The sequence below is a fragment of the Neomonachus schauinslandi genome, chromosome 1 (assembly GCF_002201575.2).
Source record: "Neomonachus schauinslandi chromosome 1, ASM220157v2, whole genome shotgun sequence".
NCBI classification, from domain to species: Eukaryota; Metazoa; Chordata; class Mammalia; order Carnivora; family Phocidae; genus Neomonachus; species Neomonachus schauinslandi.
The window spans coordinates 159,138,480-159,146,956 of record NC_058403.1 but is presented as its reverse complement, the minus strand read 5'-3'; the positions used below and the strand labels follow the sequence as shown (position 1 = coordinate 159,146,956).

The window sequence follows — 8,477 nt, the reverse complement described above, 5'->3', positions numbered from 1 at the left end:
GCCCGCGGCGGGGCGGGGGTGTGGGCACCCCGCAGCTCGGGGCGCGCATCCGCGGGGCCGCCGAACCGTCGGGGCGTCCGAGGGCCCCCAAGCCGAGCTTGGCGACGGCGGCCCGGGAGGGGCGCGGCGCGGGAGGGGAAATGGGGACCCCGCGCGGGAAGGGAGTCGGCGCGCACTCACCGCGGGGCGCTCCGCACGTCCGGCCGCCTGTCCGTCAGTCCGCCGGGCCGTCGCGCGTCGAGAGCCGCGAGCCGCGAGCCCCGAGCCCTGGCTGTGCGCGGCGCGGGGCGGGGCGGAGGCGCGGAGGGGCGGCCCCAGCCCACCCCGGGCCCCCTCCCCTGCCTCCGCCTCCGGGGCGGGGTTTCGCCGCGGGCCGGGGACGGCTCTCGCTGCAAGCAGAGCTGTGCGAACCGACGCCCAGTGCGTCCGCTGCGGAGCCCCGAGCACCCCACCCGTCCAGCGCCCCTCGTGCCCCGCCCAGTCTAAACTCAGTTCCAGGTCCCGCGCGGCTGTCTTCAGCCTCAGGGCCTGTGAGCCCGCCACCTCGGCCAGCCTGGGCCTCAGTGCCCCACCTGGAAAATGGGCTCAACAACCCTGGGCACGTTGGGAGGGCCTGAGGGGTCTGTGTACCACACTGCCGAGGGACAGGCGGTGTGACAGGATCAGAGGGCAGGCCTCTCCATCCCCCTTGCTTCTTACCTGGGGGGCTCCCCCATCCCACCTGACCTGCTGGCGCCCCCCAGGGCTACTACAGGTCCCTGGGCAGATGGTTCCTAGCCCCCCGCTTTGGGGCAATCTAAGTTTGTCCTTTTCCTCAGCTCATACAGCTAGCTGCCTGTGACCCCTATATGACCTCAGCCAAAACCCTTGAACTCTGTGAGTCCAGCTTGCTCATTTTTTAATGGGTTAACCCCAACCGGTGATGGGGAGCCAAGGAGAACCCGGTGTCATACCCACAGCACAGGCGCCAACAGGTGGTGAACACTCTGCCAAATGTAAACTGAACCATTAATTACTGCGACTGTCATCGCCACAGTTGAGGCAGAATGGGGTATCCCATGGTCTGACTAGGAGCCTAGGACTAGTAAGAGGCCCTTCTCAGAGCAGGCAGTTGGCAAGGGGCTACCTCCCAGGTCCTGGCCGAGGGCTCAAAAGCCCATCCCTGAAACACACAAGCACACTCCGGCACTGCCAGCCCAGGGCAAACCTTTAGCCCCAGAGCAGCCCAGGGAAAGGGGGACTGGCCCTCAATCCAGGGGCCCTGCAGGCCTGGACCCTAGCACAGGGACCCCAAGCCCACAGTCACCTCCCCACCACTATCTTAGCATCCCAAAGCCAGCCAGTCAGCCCCTGAGAAAGTCACAGTCCGGGAATTCCTCTCTGTCTGTCTCTCTCTTTGCCATCTTCTGTCTCTGTTTCTCTTTTTATTGTGGTAAAAGTCACGATAGCATAAAGTTCACCATTTTAACCATTTTAAAGTGTCCACTTCAGTGGCATTTAGACCATTCACAACTTTCTCTCTTGTCCTCTCTTGGCCATGCCATCTTTGTCTGTCTATCTGTCTGTCTGTCTCTCTCTCTGTCTCTCTTAGTTGGAATCCACCTCTATCTGTATCTCTTGGTGTCTCATTCAGATGGTCTGGTCTCTCTTTCTCAGGGTATCTCTCACTCTTCCGCCACTTTGTCTCTCCCTTTCTGTGTCTCTCTCTGTATCTCTATCTCTGTTTTGTGGCCCATCTGTCTCTCTGTCTTATTCTGTCTTCCTCGGACTCTATCCCTTGGGTTCTGTGTGTTTCTCAGTACCGGGGCCGCATCTCTAGGACCCGAAGCCTAGACCAGGACCTCCAGGACCATCTTCCACCCCTGCCCAGAGACATGGAGCTTAACACTTGCCACCTCACATCTGAGCAGCAGCCATGGGCCCAGGCCATCCCCCACCCCCACCCAGAGGCCTCGCCATAGCCTAGGACAAGGATAAGGCAGCCAAGAGCAAAGGCAGAGAGAAGGGAAGCCACTTGCTCAAGGTCACACAGCTGGGAGGAGGTAAAGCCAGGAAGTGCCCAGTAGCTAAGATAGGACTGACCACAGAAGAGCCAGGAGGGGATGGAGGGCCAAAGCCTAGACTGAGAACCTAGGTCCAGGCTACCCCAGCTTTCTGTCTAACCCTGGGCTCCCTGGGCCCTATTCCCCACTGGAGCTTGTTTTTCTTCTTGCACACCCCCCAATCTTCATGACTGGCTCATCCTTGCATTGAGATATAGCTGAAATGTGACCCCCCCCAGAGAAGCCCTCCCTAAGACCCCAGCACAGGTAGCAACTTTCCCTCTCTTACTTTCTACCCTCTCTATTCTCCGGAGTCCTTGTCACCAGCTGACCTTTTTTCTTCATTTATAAATGACTGTAGGTAGTAGAGCCTGTGGTTAAGAACTCCCACCACTCACCAGCTGTGTGACTTTGGGCAAGTTACTTCACCTCTCTGGGCTTTGAATTCCTCAACTGTAAAATGAGCATAATGACATCAGGTCCTATCTCATGGGGTTGTTGGGAAGATTAAGTGAATCAAAGTATAAAAGTACTTTTAACAGGGCTTAGTGGGAGGGGAGTACTCGGTAAATGTCTGATGAGTGAGTGACAGATTGAATCCTTCCTTCTGTCAGCAATGGAGAAGCCCTGGGGTGTCGTAGGCACTGGGCCTTGCCTCCCTTGTGCCTAGGTAACCCACTGCCCCCCGATGAGGCTCTTGCCCCCCACCCCCCACAAGCCCCAAGCCAGGAGGAGAGATAGTGAGCCAAGATTCGGCCTCACCTTGAAGCCTGGGGGACCCCAAGGTCTGGCCAGCTTTCACAAAATTAAGTGGAGACACTTCGCCCGTCCCCTGTTATCTGAGCTGCAGATGTGGCCAAGGCGGCTGACTCCTCGGAGTCCTGCCAGGGCTGTTATCACAGAGAGAGCGCACATCACCCACCAGGAATTTGGGGCCCGGGGCCTGGCCGAGACACAGTTGGGGGAAGTTCCAGGCCGATAAGGCACAGACAGTGCTCAGAGTGGGCAGCGGAGTTATTCCCATCAGTGACAATCTCACCAACCCCCGGGCACCAAGGCGCCAGGGCTGGCGGGCACGGAACACACCTGAACCGCCTGGCCAGCCGGGCTGGGGAGGAGGAGGCTCGCTGCGTTTCCCAAGTCTGTGTCCTCCCTCGGGGGCCTCCAGAAGGTCACCGCATCTCTCCCGGCATCTGAGAAGTGGGAATGACAATAATAATAACACTCCCATATAACAATAGCGTAGGGTCTAGGAGCAGTGGCTCTGGAGCCAAATGGCCTTGATTTATTTATTTTTTTAAAGATTTTATTTATTTATTTGAGAGAGAGAGAGCAAGAGCAGTGGGAGGGAGAAACAGACTCCCTGTTGAGCAGAGAGCCCGACACGGGGCTCCATCCCAGGACCCTGAGATCATGACCTGAGCCAAAGGCAGACACTTAACCAACTGAGCCACCCAGATGCCCCCAAATGGACTTGATTTAAAGCCACATTCTCCTGGGTGACATTCAGCAAGTGGCTTCAACCCCCTGGCCTCAGTGGCCTCATCTATAAAACAATTCCTGCCTCACAGGATTGTTTTGAAGTTAAGATGCTTCGAGCAGAGTTCGGCATGAGATGAGCCCTCAATTAAATGTTTGTTGTTGTTGATTGCACACAGTCTAAACTAAAGTGAGCCCGCAGCAGTGCCCCAAATCTTCCCGCCCTCCTGGGTGCAAACAGCATGGAGCTGCCCTCTCCGTGAATGATGGGCCCGGAACTCCCCACCAGGACTTCTCCTGCTGCTGCTTCTGAGGGCTGAGGTGACACGCCTTCCTCTGCACTGGGCCCACTTACTCATTGCACCTGCCTCCCCTTCAGCATCCTCTGCAGCCATCGTGACTGGCCACAAAGACAGCTAGGAAAGTGGGCGTCTGGGCCCAGCCAGACTGCCAAAAGGGAGAATTCCACAAATACAGAAAAGAGATTCGCAGATGATGGGTAGTGATTTTCAGACAGAGGCTCTCCTCACCCGGGGGAGGCTCCAGCTGCCATCCTGCTGTCCAATGAAGATCCAGGGCAGCAGCGCCCAGACTCAACCTTTAGAACATGGCAGTCCTCGGGGCGCCTGGCTGGCTCAGTCGGAGGAACGGGCGACTCTTGATCGTGGGGTCATTAGTTCAAGCCCCACGTTGGGTGTAGAGATTACTTAAGTTAAACACACAAAAATAAAAAAACAAGGTAGTCCTTTAGAATCACCTAGGGACTTTTTTTGAAATACTGATGTCTACATTCTACTCTGGAATGATTAAATCTGAGTCTCCAGAGGATGCAGGGGGGACATCAGTATATTTTCCATCCCCAGTCGACTGGAAGGTACTGCCAAGGACTTCCCTCTGTCTTTCTCCTTCCAGCTGTGCCCTTCTGAAGAAGACCAAGAAGAGACCAAGGAGATGTGCCCACCTGGAGCCCATCATGCTTCACGCCAGTCCTTGGAATTCCCCACTCGAGTGGCCCGGAGCCCCAGTGTTTATGCTGGCTCCTTCCACTCATCCCTTCCCCCAGGAGTGGGCCACATCACCAGCAGACACACTCCAGGCCCAAGGGGTGGCCTAAAGCTGCTAGCAGATGATGTGAATGGAGTGTGCAATCAGTGGGCACGCAATCAGTCCTTGGAACCCAGGTCAGGCCCTGTCTGGTCTGCACCCCACCTGGTTCTCCATCCCTGTCTTTATTCTTCAACCAGCAAAAAGCTGATTATACACCAGGAATTTCCCCACCTCCTTGCCTTTCCATCCACCATGAAAACTGCTCCATGTGGAGCACAAACTACTAGTCATGCCCCACTCTTCATGTAAGAAACATAACTATAGACGTTTTGTGGGGTTTTTTTTTAAGATTTTTTATTTTTATTTATTTAACAGAGAGAGACAGAGAGAGAGGGAACACAAGCAGGGGGAGTGGGAGAGGGAAAAGCAGGCTTCCTGCCGAGCAGAAAGCCCGATGTGGGGTTCGATCCCAGGACCCTGAGATCATGACCTGAGCCGAAGGCAGACGCTTAACGACTGAGCCACCCAGGCGCCCCAACCATAGACGTTTTACACAGACCCAGCCTCGCTGGCAGCCAGGTAGGAAGTGTGAGCCCATTGAATGGGAGCAGAAGTGGCGTGGCCTTCCCCCTTCCCTTTCCCCTTCCTGCTGGCTGAATGAGGACCGGGTGGTGGACACTGAGCTGGAGCAGCCCCCTTGCACTCCAGGAAGGAGCCCCTGAGCAGCACGGAGGCGGCACCATACCTGGCCTGGATCATCCCATGAAAGAGAAATACACTCTCAAATGCCTAAGCCATAGTCTTTTAGGATCTCTCGTTTACAGCAGCCTAACCTACACCTAACTAATAACTAGCATCCCACTTCAATAGCTGGTTCAAATGCTCTGTAAGCAAGTCGTAGACACGTTGTGTGCACCAGTCTTCCACGGGAGCTCATGGTCCGGAGCCCTCCGTGAACTCCTGTGCCGTCTGCATCCGTATCTGCCATTTGTACCAGCTACCAGCTACCAGCCTCCTGAGCCTCCTGAGCACAAGCCTCTTCTCTCCATTCTGAGTCCATGTGTTTTGTTCTGATGGAGCTGATCCTCCCTTCCTGGGGGTGCGGGGGGCCAGGGGCGGTCACCTGGCCCAGGTGTGCCCCACTAAAGTGATCCATCCAGGGAAGGAACGGAAGGGAGGAACATCTTTCTTTAAGGCAGGCTGTCTGTATCGGAGTCTGGGGCAGAGGCCCTCTTCTGCTGCGTGCCTCAGCTGTGGGTATGAGCCTGTGGCATGGAAGCCCCTCTTAGGAAAAACCCGCTGAGAAGGAAACCAGCTCAGAGGAAAGCGGGCAGAGAGGAGAGAGAGACACACAGCCTTCTGATGACAACATTTAAGCACCTGATTATAGCTTGGCCTGGCAACCCACCTCTGGAGTTGTCAGTTACAAAGGCCAATACATTCCCTTTGGGGCTTCAGCCAATTTAAGTTGGGGTTCTATTACTTGCACCCAAGACTCTTGGCCAGTGGAATTTGTCTCATCGAGGCCATGTTACCTACGTAGTCTGGCGCCTGCACTTCCGAGGCTTGCTTCAGATACTGGGAGTCAGTTAGCCGTTGGGGATCAGATTTTATGATGTCCAGACTCTCTCCAAAGGCGCTTTGTCTTAAATAAAGGGGACAATGATTGGAATGAAAAATAGTCATATCTGTTAACCATCCACCTTGCGCCAAGCGTCTGAATAGGCACCTTATATCCATTCATTCATTCATTTAATACTTGAAACAATCCTAGAGATGCTGGATATTATTACCCCCATTTTACAAAGAAACGGGCTCAGCGGCATAGCCAGGGCTCCTGCCCAGAGCAGTCCGGCTCCAGAGGCTGCCTGCTTCTCCCTGCCCCTTGCAGAGGAAGGAGTGGGGCACGTTGCAGTGAGGCCACTGTTCCCCTTCCTCGGGTATGTGAGCCAGCACTAGGTGACCCCTTGGCAGAGCGTTTGGAGGGGCTGAATGAAGCACATGGAACGGGGTGTGTGGAGAGAAGAGGTGGGAAAACCATTACAAGTTTTCTTCCACTCTGGGGCTTCTCCACACTTTCCCAAGCTGTCTGCTGATTGCAGGAAAGCTGCCCAGCCTGACGCTTCCCATCTGGGAATGGTCAGCCCCTACCTCCTGAGGCCCGGCTCACTCTGCTCATTTGTGACTCACCCCCGCCCATTTCTCTGCCTGGTGTGATGAAATTTCTGGCAATTCTGAAAAGTTCTGGTCACCCTAGACAAGACTTGGCTCAGCCTTGCCATTCAAGCCAGCTCTCCTGGCAAGGGGCAAGGGCGAGGGGGCCAGGGGCGCTGAGCTCAGAGGCTGGGATCTCCCCAGTGGGCTAGAAAGCTAGGCTGAGGGGTCTCAGAGCCCCTTCCCTACTGGAGCAGCCTAGAGAGGGAAGGGATTTGCCTGAGGCCACACAATGAAGCCCTAAGGGGTTGAAAGGGGCCCCTAGGACAGCAAAAGCAGCCCAGGGACAAGAGGCCTGGTCCCAGCACGGCTCCCGCCCACTCTGAGCCTCAGTTTTCCCATTTGTGAAATGGGAGAGGCTGACTCTGATCTTAATACATAAGTTGGGGAAAATAGACATAGAACATTGAACACTAGCAAATCTACCTTCACAAGAGAACCTTTTCCAACCACTTTCATTCTAGACATACGTATGTATATGTGTGTGAATGGATGTATGTCTGTGCAAATGCACACAGTCAAATTCTAATGAACACTTTTTCTGCTCCATTTTAGTGTGATATATTGTAGCCATTTTTCTACATCAATAACGGACCCACACAATCATTGTCAACAGAGTATTCCACTGTCTACCATCACTATGATTTACCTGATCCCCCACTGATCATTCCTAGTTTCCTTTATTATAAAAACTGATTTGAAGGACATCCCTGAATCTATATATTCAGATGCTCGTCCACCTCCAAGAAGTTGCAAGGGCAAAGGGCATGTACGTTTTTAAGTGCTTTTGATATATAACTGCCCAAGGACACCCAGAGACGTGTTCAAGTTTCCTCGCACCAGTCATGTGTCAGAGGGCTTGTTCTTCACATGCTCACCACCCCCAGGTGGCCTCAGTCTCAGGGATGTTTAGCTAGTGTGTTAGGTGAAGATGGTATTCTGTTATTTGAAGTTGACCGTCTTTTTAAATGGATACTAGCCGCTTGGGTTTCTTCTGAGAACTCCTGTACATACTCTTCATTCATTTTCACTCGTGAAGTGTTCGTCTTAAGCTCAACAATTTTTTTAAAGATTTTATTTATTTATTTATTTATTTGGAAATCAGGGGAGAAGAGGAGGGGAAAGAATCTCAAGCAGACTCGCACTGAGCACCAGCCAACACGGGGCTCGATCTCACGACCTGGAGACCATGACCTGAACTGAAACCAAGAGTCAGACGCTCAATGGACTGAGCCACCCAGGCGCCCCTTTAGCTCAACAATTTTTAACAATTCTTCATACAGTAGGAGTGTTGGCCCTTTGTCTTCCAAGTCCGTGCAGCAGACACTTATGTTTTAACTTTAGTGATGTATTTTCTTACATATGGAACTTGCGAGATGTGATGTAGAAAAACCTATCAGCATTTCCTTGTGCTTAGAAAGGCTTTCCCCCATTCTAAGGTGGACCCTTACAGCTCCTTTTTCATTCACTCATCCATCCATCTTTGTTCATCATCACCCTCGCATCTAACCCCAAGGCCCCTGGCCATCCCATCCCACCACGCAGCTGGGGGCTGGCTCCTCCAGCACACAGCCTTGCCGTGGGGCAGAAATCTCCAGTAATTCCTAGAAGCCTCTCCTTCTAGGAATGTGTGGAGGGAAAACACCTCTGCTTCAATAACGAATCTTGGCCTCTGAGGCTCCAAATAATCTCTGG

At 53.8% G+C, this 8,477-nt stretch overlaps 1 protein-coding gene across 1 annotated transcript in view; it reads right to left on the bottom strand.

The window, feature by feature from the left end:
- The window catches only part of FBLN2 (fibulin 2), an 85,596-nt gene extending 85,316 nt beyond the window's left edge, over positions 1–280 (bottom strand). Inside the window, exon 1 of the mRNA XM_021694927.1 lies at positions 181–280. The gene's annotated coding sequence lies outside the window, so the exon portion shown is untranslated. The remainder of the gene's footprint in view (positions 1–180) is intronic.
- Between the last annotated feature and the right edge of the window lie 8,197 nt (positions 281–8,477).